Genomic DNA, 14,438 nt, shown 5'->3' with positions numbered 1-14,438 from the left:
ATCTACAGGTGCGGCCCACGGCCCACATTTGTAATGGGCCTAGTTCATCTTTGTAACCAAGTCAACGGCGCTCACTGCACTGTAGCACGACAAGTCAAAATCGCCTTCACTCTGATGCCGTCCGCCGATCCCCACCCAAAATCTCTCTCGGATTCGGATCTCCCCTTGCCCAATCCCCATCCATCGGCGCCGACTAATGACACGCGAAATGCACGCTATCCTCGCCGGGATCCCGCAGTCCCTCCGGCCCGCGGTGCTGATCGCCTCGACGTGCGCGTTGCTCCTCCTCGCCACCGCGCTGCTCCTCCCGCGCGCCCCGACCCCGGCGCCGCTGCTGACCACTGACGCCGACGCCGACGCAGTCCGCCTCGACGCGCGCGTCACCCGAAAGAACGGCAACGAGGTGCTGTGGCAGCTACCGCCCCCGTCGTCCCCGCTGCGAGCCGCGTTGTTCGCGGCGCCCGGGTGCACCATCCGCGCCACCGACTTCTTCGACGCCTCCCCGGGCTGCCCACGCTGCACGGGGCTCCCCGAGGAGCGCCGCTTCACCCGCGCCGCGCTCAGCCGCGGGTACGCCGTCCTCGCCGTCTCCAGCCGCGCCGAGTGCTGGTCCCTTCGACGACGCCGGCGGAGGCGGCGGGGAGGATGGCAGCGAGCTCGCGGCCGTCCAGTCCATCATCAAGTGGTGGACCACAGAGAAGTACTCTCAGCTCGCGGGCCTTCCGCTCGTCGGCATCGGCGCGTCCTCGGGCGGGTACTTCCTCTCCGCGCTCGCGGCCAGGGTTAAGTTCAGCAGCGTCGCCGTCATGATCGCGGAGGGCGTGTACGGGGCCATGGCCGAGATCCCCACCGGGTATCCGCCGGCGCTGTTCGTGCACATGCCCAAGGACACCGAGAGGGCGCAGTTGGTTGCGGACAGCATGGGCAAGCTCAGGGAGAAGCACGTCGACGTGCGGGAGATCCAGTGCGGTGACTTCGCCGTGAGCGCGGAGTTCCTGGCGGGGAGGGTGCCGGGGCTGACCCGGACCTTCGCCGACGCGCTGGTGGACGTGCTTCGCCGGAAGGGATTCGTGGATGAGAAGGGGTTCCTGAAGAAGGACGGGAGGAAAACACTGTGGAAGGAGGCGGCTGAGGAGGCTAAGGTGCTGCCTGAGGGGTTCGGTCTGGAGAGGCATGTCACCGAGGAGCTTAATGTTGCCTATGCGTACCATGAGTTCACCAGCCTGAAGAATACTGAAATCTTCCAATGGTTTGAGTCCCATATGAATCATTAGGACTGAAGCCCAACTGGCTTGCATACCATAGTGAACCGAGTAATTTGCTGATTATTTGAAGATTAACTTTTGACCATGATCTACAATAGCGGAAAGTTAGAGCAAGACCTTGTGTAAGACTTCTGCTCACAGCTTATAGTTTACAACTTCCACTCGTAGTTTCTGCCTTTCTGGTATGATTGTATTTCTCTTTACTACTTCTTAGTGCAAATTATGGAAAGCAAGAAAATGTGTTGATTACACTCATTATTGTTGTACTTGTACTATTTTTCTTTTGGAAAGCAATAAAATGTGTAAATCTGCGATTCCAGACTTCCTTTGGACTTGCATAGATTGGCATATCATGTGATAGTGATTAGTGTCTGAATCTTTAATCTGATTTGGCTAAGTGTAGAACATATTAAAAACCTCACTATGTACGACATCTTGTATTTCAAGGGATCATGGGTGTATTTTATGAGAAAGACCCTGGTTAATCAAATACTCGGTCACTACTCAGCAGAGCACTTCCTCTGGGACTTTTTTTTTTCTCTAGGACTTTCAAGGGATGTATGACATCTTGTATTGCTTGGTTCTAATAAATAGTATGAAGTAGTCCTAACCAACAGCCATGCTCTATACCCTGAAATATCCTGCATATAAGCGCCTCATTTCATTGCTAACTAACAATCCTTGCATTCATGATTCATCACCAAAATGCGCATTAAGTTGGTTATCAAAAGTTATATGTGCAATCTGTGATAAAATAACTTTGACGCTGAATCATCCCATTCCCATGTGACTTATGGAGTAGTTAGGTCTCATACACTATGAACAAGCACCCACAGTGCATTTTTTTTCTCAAATGCTTTTAGCCAATTTGTTTTTGCCTTTAATATAATTAATTTAAACATACTTCTATACAATAATTCAGGATGCACTAGAATGGCTGGTAGAGCCATAGAGGATTAGAAGTAGAACTGAGTTCTTCAGCATCAATTCACCACAGGATAATTTTGAGATGTTTGCTTGAAATGTTTTGCCTCTAGTAACTTGGTACTGGGTTTACTTTCAAAGATGTTTGAAGAAAACAGAGCAGCAGATTAATATATTCATTCGACATAAGGGCCTTTGCTGCTTGGTGAATTAGCTAACTGCTGTATATTTGGATTTTGGAACCTGACATCGAATATTAGGCTGATAGGCTGGTAATGGCTCCTGTGACCTGCCACCACTTGCAACTGACTAGTAAGACACATTTGTGATTCCCCAACTTGCATGACTGGTTAATATCTGTTCGAAAAAAATGTTATTTGAAGTGACGATTACATTGTTTTTTTTTTTTTGATAGCCTCTCATCTGGGTACAGCTGTAGAATCTGTTCATGCACGAACACACACCCCACACACACCACGCACACCCCACACACACCACGCGTACACAACCAGGTCTACAACTACACGCAGATAGGAAGACCGCGTCCTTCTTGAGATCACCGGAACCACCAATGGCATCGTAGGCGACGGGCGCGTCGCAATCCCTTTGTGGCTCCAAGCGATAGAGGCTGTAGATAATTTCTGGGAATAAATCCCGGTGAGAGACATGAGTCGAATCCAGGATTCGAACTCACGCCGGCAGCGAGCACACCTGGCTCAGCTAGCCACCCGAGCCCAGCTCGGTTCTCTTACATTGTTGACTTATTAATAGGTTCATTGCTGATCTAAGCTAATTATTTATCAGTGTATAGACAACAAAACAGTCAGTGGTCAAGAAAATCTAGTATTATAAAAACTGGGGCAGGACTGTTCTTCTGATCAAACTTACTTACCCTGCTATGCTGTCCTGATTACTGTATACTTAACTGTGGTAACTAGGAAGAAGTTTCAATTCGAGCCCTGATTACAGCAAAGGGTTTACAATATCCAGCATATCTCAGACAGTGGTAGTACATGAAAAAAAATATCAATATATATTAGGTGTTTATTTTACATTACAATCCAACAAATTATAAGAAATTCGTCAACATGTTTTAGAGGTGATATTACACTACGAACCCAAAATAGAAAACATGAAATTCATCAAGGATAAGAAACAAAGGATAACATCAATTGAAGAAAACAATTTAGGCAGGAGACAGGTCTAGTAGTGGCATTCGTTTGCCTTGAAAGTCCCAGCCTAGGAGGAAGCAGCACCATCGAATTTCAGGGACCCCATAAGTAGGTGTACTTGGGGTGCTTGGTGTTGTGCCGTAAGATGGTGTTGGTGTTGTGCCGTAAGATGGTGTTGGCGTTGGCGTTGGCTCGTGGCCTCTTCCTGACCCGTACGTAGGAGTTGGGGAGCCACCATCTGGTAATAAGATGTAGTTCAGCAGCTGTTATTTCAAGGATAATGTTGCTGACTGTTTTTACTTTCCACAACTCTGATGTTCAGAAATCAGAAAGCATGCAGTTTATGTTTGAGAAACTAATCTTTTTGGTAATTGCATTATCTAGCAGGTGCTGTATGCTGTGTTAGCTAAAATATTGGCATCCATGATTCGTGAAGTACTTGGAATGCAGCATTTCACTAATTCACATTATTGAAAAGGCCTGCTAAGAAAGCTGATCAGATAAATATATGCTGGACAAAAGGAATAGGGTCAGACAATGTTTCCAAGGCGGTAAGGCGAGGCGTGGCGACTGACTACCGCCTTATGCTTAAGCGACTAAGGCGTGAGGCGAGGCGACGCCTTAACATCTTAAGGGAATCTTAAAAGAACAGCTTAGAGTGGTAGATAATGAAGAAAAACAAAAAAAGGAAAAAGAAAGGAGAAGGAGCAAGTAGTCTGGCCCAGCCCTCCTCTGACCTTCCTGCTTCATCTCTCGAACTCCCAATCCTCTCTCTCCAGCGCCGCCGCACCTCTCTCTCTCTCTCGTTCTCCACTGCCGCTCCGCCTCCGCCCCTCTCTGCCTCTTGCTTCCCTCAAACCTCTAGATGTGCTGCTCGTCTTGCTTGATAGACGGAGGAACAGAAGGGCTTTGGACGCTGCAGCTTGATGGAGGAACAGAGGAGGCAAGATGTTGTAGGTCAGCGCCGATTGGGGGAACATGGCCGCAGCCCGCACAGGCGGCCGCACGGCTCGGCGGCGGGCGGGCAGCAACTTCTCCCGTCGGCGCGGGAGAACGCGTCCGCACGGGCGAGCTGCGGCTTCTGGTTCCCCTCCTGCTCTCCTGCTGGTGAATCTCCTGCGCGCCCGCTCTCTCTCCCTCCGGCGCACTCTGTTTCTCCTGCGCACCCCTTCTCTCTTAGTTTTCCCCGCCGTTTCCAATCCTTCTCACGCGTTTTCCCGTCGCCCAGAACAGAGGCCTCCCCATAACGCGAGTTGTCTGCTGTGGCGTCCCGCGGGGAGGGGGAGGCGGAGCCTCGGCGGCGCGGGCCAACGCGTTCGCGCGGGCGAGCAGGTAGGTCCGTCTTCCCTGCGAGCGCTCCTCTCTCTGCTCTCTGATTTCTCCTGCGCTCCTCTCTCCCCGCGCGCCTAATCTCCCGCGCGCGCGATGCTTTCCCGCGCGCCTGCACTTTCCCCGTCCTTTCTCCCGCGCCCGCGTTTTCCTACCGTGGCCATCCCCGTATGGCGCCCGCCTTGCTCGATTTCGATGAATCGGACGCCAAATCGACGACTTCCGGACGCCATGGTAGGAAGGTGGATGCCATACCAATCTGAGGCGAGTCGTCCGCCAAGTCGTCCCGCCTGTAGCGCCTTGCCGATTAGGCGACGCCAAAGCGACGCCTTAAAAACATTGGGGTCAGAGCAAATTATTACAGCTGGGAGCAGAAGAGTAGGTCTTCAGCTCAGAAAACCCTCCCAGGCTCCTGCATGAGCTCAGGGTGACGAGCCCCACCAGGACAGCACTGACAAGAAGAACCCTGCTGCTGCTCATCTTGCTCTCAAAAAATCGTCTACAGACAAGACAGGCCGAGAAGCTTGAGATGCTTGTGTTGTTGAACTGGCCGAGAAGCTTGAGATGCTTGTGTTGTTGAACTTAGCTCCTTTCGGGCTCATATATATACACATGAGTGAGGGGGTGTTGTACAGTTACAATTATGCTAATGCATGCAAAGTTCTGTACATGTTCATCACACTGCTTAGGTGGTTGACCACCATTTAATGATCTTGGTTTGTCCAGATTGTCGAGGCAATGAAGTCCTTACATTGTGAGTATTTTAAACACAAATATTTTTCTTCAAAATCTTGTGCCAAAAAATTGAAAGGAAACTAAAGTTGGGGTAGCTTAGGGCGCGTTTAGTTGGCAAACTTTTTTTGGTTTTGGCTACTGTAGCACTTTCGTTTGTATTTGGCAATTAGTGTCTAATTATGGACTAATTAGGTTCGAAAGTTTCGTCTCGCGATTTTTCACCCAATTGTGCAATTAGTTTTGTTTTTCGTCTACATTTAGTACTTCATGCATGTGCCATAAGATTCGATGTAACACTTTGGGGTGAAAATTTTTAGAATCTAAACAGGGTCTCAGAGCTTCTCTGAATCTTGGAATGGCTTCCTTTGGACAGAGTGTGAATTCTTCCCTGCAGTCCTGCAGAGTTAATTGGAATCGGCGCCTGCCACCTACTCTGTGCACTTACTGACTTACCTACACCTCGAGCTGGATCCGATGATCTTATCTCTGAGGCCACGTTTAGTTGGCGCCGGAATCGGCATTTGCACAGTGTTTGATATGACGGCAAACGTCGTAGCAATTTCGTTTGTATTTGTGAATTATTGTCCAAACATTGACTAATTAGGCTCAAAAGATTCGTCTCGCAAAGTTCAACAAAACTGTGCAATTAGTTTTTGATTTCATCTACATTTAGTACTCCATACATGTACCATAAGTTTGATGTGATGGGGAATCTTCTTTTTGCTACATGTCAAAGTTAGGAGTTTGATGGGAACTAAACATGGCCTGAATTGAAATACTGAATCTGTCAAACTCATTAATGGAAACATGAGAGATTCCATAAAACTTGAGTTTCTTCTGATACTGTGGAGCAGCGGAAGCTTTTTGTGGTCCAACTGGAATGCACAGGATTTGGCCAGATGTCACTAGTCTAGTATCTTCAGAGGTGTACCTGGTAATTTCTTTGGAACCGATTTTCGCTGTAGTTTTATTGTTGCATGGTCAAATATGCTCACTCAGAATAGTGCTGCCTAGTCCTCTGCGTTTCTGTTCATTATTCTGATTGCATCTGCCTAGCTTTTAGTGCGTATATGCTTTAGCAGTGCACTGCTGCCGCATCCATCCACCAACTCATATGCAGAACTCAGAAATGACCGCCAGTATACATGGGAACAATTTGCAAGCTCCTGCTCCTGTTCACGTGAGAACTTCAGAAACATTTGCAGTAGTTGCAGATGAAAGCACAACTGGATGAGAAGTCAAATTGATTTGACACCAGATTGCCTTGCAATCAGGGAGGTAGCCAAGCACAAGGGCGCAGCGAGGCCAGCAGCAGCTGTACTTGCGTGAAAGCTGATTGGATTGGCGCTGAGAAAGGGATTGAGATGCCATGTGATCTCTCGTGGATCTGCCGGAGCCTGACAGAGAGTTTACAGGGACGGGGACAGACGGCGTTAGCTGCTGCTGCTGCTGCTCTGTGGCCGCCAGTTTTGAACGGTGCAGTTCCTTCGGTGAGTGGGGTGAACGCCTGGAGGGCAGCTTATTTCAGCTGAAGTTCATGTTGGTGATCCTACGGATGGGGTGTAGTTTGTCGGTGGTAGGTGGGTCTTGTAGTCCTGTTAGTTATTATGAGCCCATTTTGGTAGCTGTGGCATTCAAAGGAGGCATGTAGTGCAAGTCGTCCAAGAACAACAAATAGCGATGGGTATTTGGATTTCGGTGCAAAGGAAAAAGAAGAAGAAGATGTTTTCGATTTGGATGTTTGGTGCACGATACCTGGATCCAAATTCGGGAAACCTAGGCTCACACATTCCTTTTAGTCACCTTTTAGCCCTCATGTCTAAACAGAAGGGCTAAAAGTGGGGGGCTAAACTTTAGCCGACCCCTTTTCTATTAGCCTCTCCAAGGTGGGCTAAAGAGGGCTAAAAGTAGTCCCTTTATAACAAAAGACGTATATTACTCCCACCCACCCCTTTTAGTCCCGTGCATGAGTATTAATTAGGAGCAAATAAATTATTATAGGGTACATGGCTAATCTTTAGCCTCTGGATCCAAAACAGCACTATAGGCTAATCTTTAGCCTCTTCATTCTAAGGGCTGATCTTTAGCCCTGGGCTAAAGTTTAGCCTCATGATCCAAACATAGCCCTCGTTTAGATTAGAAATAAAATTTAGAGCAACGTGCCTCGTGCAAACAAATGGAAACTAGGAAATGTAATGCTTTCCTAATTCCTTTCTACGGCCTCCTCTGACTCAAACCCCTTTGAGCAGAATGAGGTTTCAAGCTTGGTGTAGGTTTTTCTGCGTCCTTTCCTTTTGGGGACTCTAGTTTAGTAGTTTATCTAGCATCCAGTTCATTAGAGCGTGTGTTAATATATTGTATGCGGTCAGTCCAGGCTCTACGGATGCAAAAAAATCGTTTGATTGATTGGTTGGCAAGACGAGGGAGCATATCAGGCCAAGAGGATGCAAAAGTGACTGCTAGGCCTGGCTCGCTGGATACCAAAACAATCCATGCTAGCTGAAAAACGCCTTTTAGCGTTAGCGTGTGTCGATCTAGGCAGCCATACATAGTTGCTACCGAAACACTCTAACCCGAGCGTCCGACGTATGTACGCTCCACCCACTCTCTGTGCCATTCACCCTCTGTGCCACCGCTGCCTATGCCGTTCCTACCTTGCTCTCTTTGCGCCATCGCCCAGCTCCGTATTACCAGCGAGCACACCGGTGACCACACGCCACCTACCCGCCCTCTGTGCCACCGCCGCCCATGTCACCCCCACACATGCCCTTTGTGAGCCGCCGCCCAGCTCCACACCAGTGACCTCCGCACCGACGAACCTCCATCCGTCGAAGCAGCAAAGAGATGTTTGCGCTGAAAGAGCATTTTGCAAACGCATGTTTCAAGTATTTCAGGTGTTTCAGAGGTATATTGCAAGTGTTTTATATCGGTGTTGCAAAAGTAGATCGGAATGTTGCACATGTTGCAATAGCTATACACGTATGTTTCAAGTGTATGTTCCAAATTTGTCATCTGTATCAGACGTATGTTGCAAGTGTTTTCATCTGTATGTTGCAAAAGTAGATCTAGATGTTGCATATACATGCATGTTGCAAGCGTATGTTTCATGTGTTTCAGGTGTTTTATATGTCTGTTGCAAGTGTTTTATCTGGATGTTGCATATGTTTGCAATGACTTTCAAGTGTTTTTTCCACGTGTTTTGCAAGTGTTTCAGATGTATGTTGCAAGTGTTTCAGCTATTTTCCGACGTATGTTGCAAGTGTTTCATCTAAATGTTGCAAAAATAGATATGATATTTGCATATATTGCAATGGGACCCACTTATTGCAGCCACCTACTAGAGCTGTTGGGTGATGTCTGGGCTTGTGCGGGCCCGCTGCTGGGGCGCTGCCGAGCGGGCGCATGAGAAACCAAGCGCAGAAGTGAGGCCCACACGGTGGGGCAGACGAAAAATAGACGGCGTGGGCTCCTTCTCTTGCGAGCGCGGCACCATCCGATGCTGGCGCCTTAGATCAGACGTCCGGACGCTAGCATGTCCTGGGTTGGTTTGCATGCGCGTAGCTTGGCTGATGGAAGGCCTGGCTCTCATGTGCGAGGCAGGTAAGGCTTGTACGTGAACCAATCCCACGCACACTCGTAGTATATATCTTACCAGCATTGGCTGTTTACCGACATTGTTGGTATTGGTGTCTCTGATTGACTTTTTTTTATGCCTCAACTCTTCGAGTACAAGTTGTAGTATTTGAACTCACGCATCAACTCATACCAACACACGCACATAAACTCACACACACACTAGTACGTAAGTTAGACCTATACCTACACGAAGAGGCTGCACGTGGCTGAGAGATATCCGAAGTCTTTCGGGTTTCGCACGTGACGGGCACGTCACTCTGACCGTTGTGGCGCATCCACGTGTGAGGCTGCAGATACCTAGGACCGGCAACTTTATTATCGGGGAAAAACCCCATGAGGCACGCGAGGGTCAATCCCGGGGATCGAACTCATGCCCGACTACTGGCACACCTGGCGAGCGAGCCAACCGACTTGATAACATCATTTGAATCACTCTGATGAGCGCATGTTCTGTGTTGGATGAAAATTATTAAGGACCGACATGAAACTTAATTTTTCACTGAACTAACAGGCAAATTCCATTTTCCTCTCCCTCTCCGTTTTGCAGTAGGGACGCGTGCGAGGAAGAGAAAATTCTGTGAGTTGAAGCTCTCAACAAAACTCTGGAACTCCGCCATCATCAAGCGTTAGCATTTCGCTTTCTAATATTCCTCCCTCTAAGCTTGGCCGGCCGTAGCCCTTGCGCGCACTTGTACACGTGTCGTTCAGCGGGCACATGCACATCCCTTTGATCACAAGTACACTGCTGGCCTACTGCCTAGCTACTTCGTGTTCAGTACTCCAGTAGCCTGTGCTGTCATAGTCTTTCCGCAATGCGCGAATTTAGCGTGTTTGTCCTCCGATCCTCACGGAAACGTAACTCGTTCTCCTAGATCGGTTGATCAATGCACATTTGTTGAGGCTTTTACCTATGTACCCTTAAAAAAGATGTCACACTCCTGTGTATCCCTCAAAAGTTGATCGTCACCTACATGCCCTCGCTCGAACTTTTCTTTTCCCTCACGCCATTCCGTCGGCATTTGCTCCTAACGGTGGGTAACGGCTCTGGAGAATGACTCAATTGCCCTTGGACTTGTATGGGTGTCTGAACTTTTTCGTTTCCTCTGTGCCATTGCCAGGCCAATTGGGACCTCCGACGAAGCATCCGAAGGACCAGTTGCCGCTGTACACTGGCTGGCAGGTGGGCCCGGACTTCCGTCGGTGCCCTGGCTGACGTCTGCGGTTGGGATTATTTCTTGTCTGCGGTTGTGTATTTGGTTTCCTTGCCTGAGCGCTTCGGGGTCTACGCAGGACTTGTGAGGGGGCCAATTTTCAGCAAAAGATGTGTTGCACCATGTCTTGACAGGACATGCATGAATTTGTGGTTACAAACTATTCATACAAACATGGTACAGTTTGTACAGCGACCGAAAAAATGATCTGCCATTGCTATGATTCAGAGAACATTATCTGGGACGAGACTTGAACTAAACGAATGTGTAGTTCAGATTTCTATAACTCAGTGAACCATCTCGATCCTCAGATGTTTTCTGCTGTGTGACATGTCATATACATAGTACCGAATCATGCATCAGAAAAAAGCAATTAACCACATTGTTTCCTTTCCTGGGCCTGCAAAATGGAAAAGCATATATTAGTTCCATGTATTTGAAACATTTTACGTTATTGTCTATCATATAAAGCAAATACAAAGCTAGTGAATTCTAAAATGGATCCTTTATTGTCCACAAATGGAGGCACACTACCAGTCACAAGTCATAGCTAATTACCTCTTGAAGTTTTCGGAACACCGACGCTTCCAAATCATTAAATCCAGTTCCATCAATATTGCTTGTCCTTGATTCATGTGTTTGTGTTGACCTCGCTGATAATCCACCCGATTCTTGAACAGGAGCAACATTTAATGGAAACAGAGAGAAATGGTTCTTGAACAGGAGCAACATTTAATGGAAACAGAGAGAAATGGTTCCACCCTTCTTATCTCCATGCGCCTGAACACATAACCAAATTGTGGAAATTGTTAACCAATAAATATCAATGACTCTGTTGGACAACCTCTTGCTTAGCCTTAGCACGGACTAGATAGGTACAGCTACAACCAATTTCCCCTCTGATCAAACTACTCACCAATAGCCTTGAAGAAATGTGATGCTTCAGGTGAACCATAATGTAAATGAGTCACAATTCAGGAATTTTCCCGACACCCAGGATCCAGAACATATTAATTTCTAATCCAATGAAATGGAAAAACAATAGCATGGCAAGACTGCATTCTATCCAATTCCCAGCCTCTTGCACATCTTAGCATGGACCAGATAGGTACAAGTACAACTACAACCAATTTCCCCTCTAATCTAGCATGGCAAGACGCTATGCATCCTGACCAATTCATTCAACAAACTAACTGAACAGTTTTCCAGAGCACGGAAAATACGAAGGAGAAATCGTTCGAGATACTTACCGAAGTCGATGCGGCACCTGATGCAGAAACCGGCTTGGCGGCGCGGAACGCTGCGAGCTCACGCTCAATGTCGGCGGCCATCCGCTTGGCCTCGCGCTTGGCGAGCTCCTCGGGGTCAGCGGGATGGCCCGCGGCGGCGGCGCGCTCGCGCTCCTCGAGGTCGGAGACGGCCTTCCGGCGCTTGACGCCCGCGGCAGCGGCGCGGGCGGCGGCCTCGCGGCGTCCGCGGAGGCGCGCGTCGAACTGGCGGCGGAGGGACTCGTCGCGGAGGAGCTTGTAGGAGCTCGAGAGGAGCTGGAAGTCGGCGGTGGCGTTGGGGTCGTCGGGGCGTTTGTCGGGGTGGCGCAGCCGCGACTGCGTCCGGTACGCCTTCTCGATCTGCTCGATGGTCAGCGCCGCGCCTTCCTCCCCCGACGGGAGGCAGAGCACCTCGTAGTGGTCGATGTCATCCTCCTCGTGCCCCGTCGCCGCCATGGCGCCCGAAGAGAGACGACGCCGCGGGCCCTAGATTCCGCTTTGGGGGATGGAGGCGCAGGGTGAGGGGTCGGCGCCGTGAGCAAGCGGAGGGTGCCCAAACCCTAGATCGAGGTAGAGAAAGGCAGACAGCCGATGGGGAGTTGCCGAGCTGGGGGCACGACGAGAGGCGGCTGGGAACGCCGAGGCCCGAGCCCGTACCAGTGCACCGGAGGGCAAAGAGGATATTTTTCTAGCCCGGTCCCACATGTCAGAGCCGCCAAACGGCCAAAACCTAACAGAATGCCGACGGAATGGCGTGAGGGAAAAGAAAAGTTCGAGCGAGGGCATGTAGGTGACGACCAACTTTTGAGGGGTACGCAGGAGTGTGGCATCTTTTTTAAGGGTACACAGGTAAAAGCCTCACATTTGTTGTAGTAGCTAATTAACTACTCCCAGTTAAAGCTGACTACGTACAGGCAAAGGCAACTCTCTGGCATGCAGTCTGTGCAGTGCATAAAACAAGACAGGTCACTCACGAGCGAAGAAGCGGAGCACGCACGTAGCATGGCGCCAGGCGGCACCGCCCGAGTGATCTCAACTTCCTTGCTCCTCGCCGTCCTAATCGCCGCCTCGGCGGCCACGAGCTTGTGCGCAGTAGTCGCCGCCACCGCAAACGCACCGGCGAGCGGCGGCGGCTCGGTTCATCAGCATCAGGCTGGCGGTGGCGCTAACCGCGGGATGTCCGCCAGCCGGTTCCTCGGCACCGCGGCTGGCCGTCGCGCGTGCCGCCGTGGGTACCCTGCTGGCGCGTGCTCCGGCGCCGCCGGTGGCGCAGCCGCCGGCGAACGACGGCGGCTAAAGTGCTGCGGCGGCTTGTGCACCGACGTGCTCGCGAGCGCGAGCAACTGCGGCGCGTGCGGAAAGCGGTGCGCGTTCGGCCGGCTGTGCTGCGGCGGGCGGTGCGTCGCGGTGGCTTACGACGCGGAGAATTGTGGCGCGTGTGGCCGGGCCTGTGCCCGCGGGCTCCCGTGCACCTACGGCATGTGCGGCTACGCTTAACCGAGGCGTGTTCAGTGTGCTCCACACGGTGATCTACGCCTAAATTACATATATAGACAGCTCGTGTACCGACGATTAGAGAGCACGTACGTACACCAATCTCCGCTAGGTGCATTCTATTTTGCAGATGCATGCTGAGACTCACAAAGTGATTGAGGATCCTATATATGCATTATTTCTCTCTCTGTCTCTCTTTTAGCGGTGACTTCTTATATATATATATATAATTAAATTTCTACTTGAGGGTTGTATGAACTGTAAATCGGCGTGTAGTAGCAACTTTGTTATTGTTCATGTCTAAAGATTTTAATCACCAGGTTTTTGTTGATTAAATGCTGGGAAAATGATTTTCTCTGAATAATGCTGCCATTGAGTCATATTTCACTGACATTTTGGGTTATGAGGCTTTTTATTACCTTCACCCTTCCGGTCATGGAGCTTTCTCATGAACGATGGGGAATGAAATTCGAGCATCTCTAGTAGAAGGACAGTACTTTGCTGACGATTTTGCCTAAGAAAAGATATTAGAGAACCGCCTCAAGTGCCTTTTCGAGGTTTGAGGGAGCTATCCTGCCATAGAGTGAAAACTCTCTCCAATAACTCTTCTTGCACGTGGGACTTATTTGTCGGTGGAGATGATATATTTTGATATTTTTCTTTGTTTTCTCCTTCTACTCAGCGTGTTCCCTCATCTTCCGACTTTGCCAATGCCAGATCTCAGATCATGTTGCCACCCGCGCCCCCCAACGGGCCTCCCCCACTCCCTGCAAGCGCATCTCCGCCCCCTCTCTCCATCGGCGTGCCTCCCACAGCCCTACCCTAGCCGCCGTGCTTTGTCTCCTCTCTTCTCTCATTGGCGCGGTACCCCATCGGCAGGTCGGCCTCCCTTCGCTAGCGCATGCCTCCTAGAGTCCTAGTCCTCTCCCCCTCTATCGACGCCCCTTCTCTCCTCCGCAAGCTTGGCACCGACAATCTCTTCAATCCCTGTGGAGAATGATTTAATTCAAACTATCTCTTGGCATTTAGTGACCTATACGTGCGAGCACCGGCGGAGCCACGTTATGGCCATAGAGGGCTCCGGCCCCCCCTTGCCACGCAAAAAAGAAATGAAGATCTATGCCGCTGTGCAGCGTATCTGTGTTGTTGTGCAAGTCTGGATGGCTAGGCTAGCTAATTTAGTCCACAAGGCATAGGCGATGGGCCACCGGCCACATGCAAGCCAGCCCATTATGCATGCAGGAGCCACATGACTGGTGGCACCTGGGACCTGGCATTGCTCAACATGCAAAGCAAAGGAGAAGAAAAATAATCCACATCCACCGAGTGCCCAAGACGGCCGGTGCCCGGTGGAGGCTCACAGACAACGATAAGGCGACGAGCCCGAAGCCAGAGGCTGGAGCT

The 14,438-nt window shown here is 50.0% G+C and overlaps 2 pseudogenes; one reads left to right on the top strand and one right to left on the bottom strand.

Annotated features, from left to right (window-relative positions):
• Positions 1-66: 66 nt before the first annotated feature.
• Positions 67-1,582, top strand: LOC136463137 (uncharacterized; annotated as a pseudogene).
• Positions 1,583-10,382: 8,800 nt separating this feature from the next.
• Positions 10,383-12,188, bottom strand: LOC136463134 (uncharacterized; annotated as a pseudogene).
• Between the last annotated feature and the right edge of the window lie 2,250 nt (positions 12,189-14,438).

This window comes from Miscanthus floridulus, chromosome 7 (assembly GCF_019320115.1).
Source record: "Miscanthus floridulus cultivar M001 chromosome 7, ASM1932011v1, whole genome shotgun sequence".
In the NCBI taxonomy this organism is placed as follows: Eukaryota; Viridiplantae; Streptophyta; class Magnoliopsida; order Poales; family Poaceae; genus Miscanthus; species Miscanthus floridulus.
Note: the sequence above shows the minus strand (reverse complement) of the source record. Positions and strands in the feature narration are given on the sequence as shown.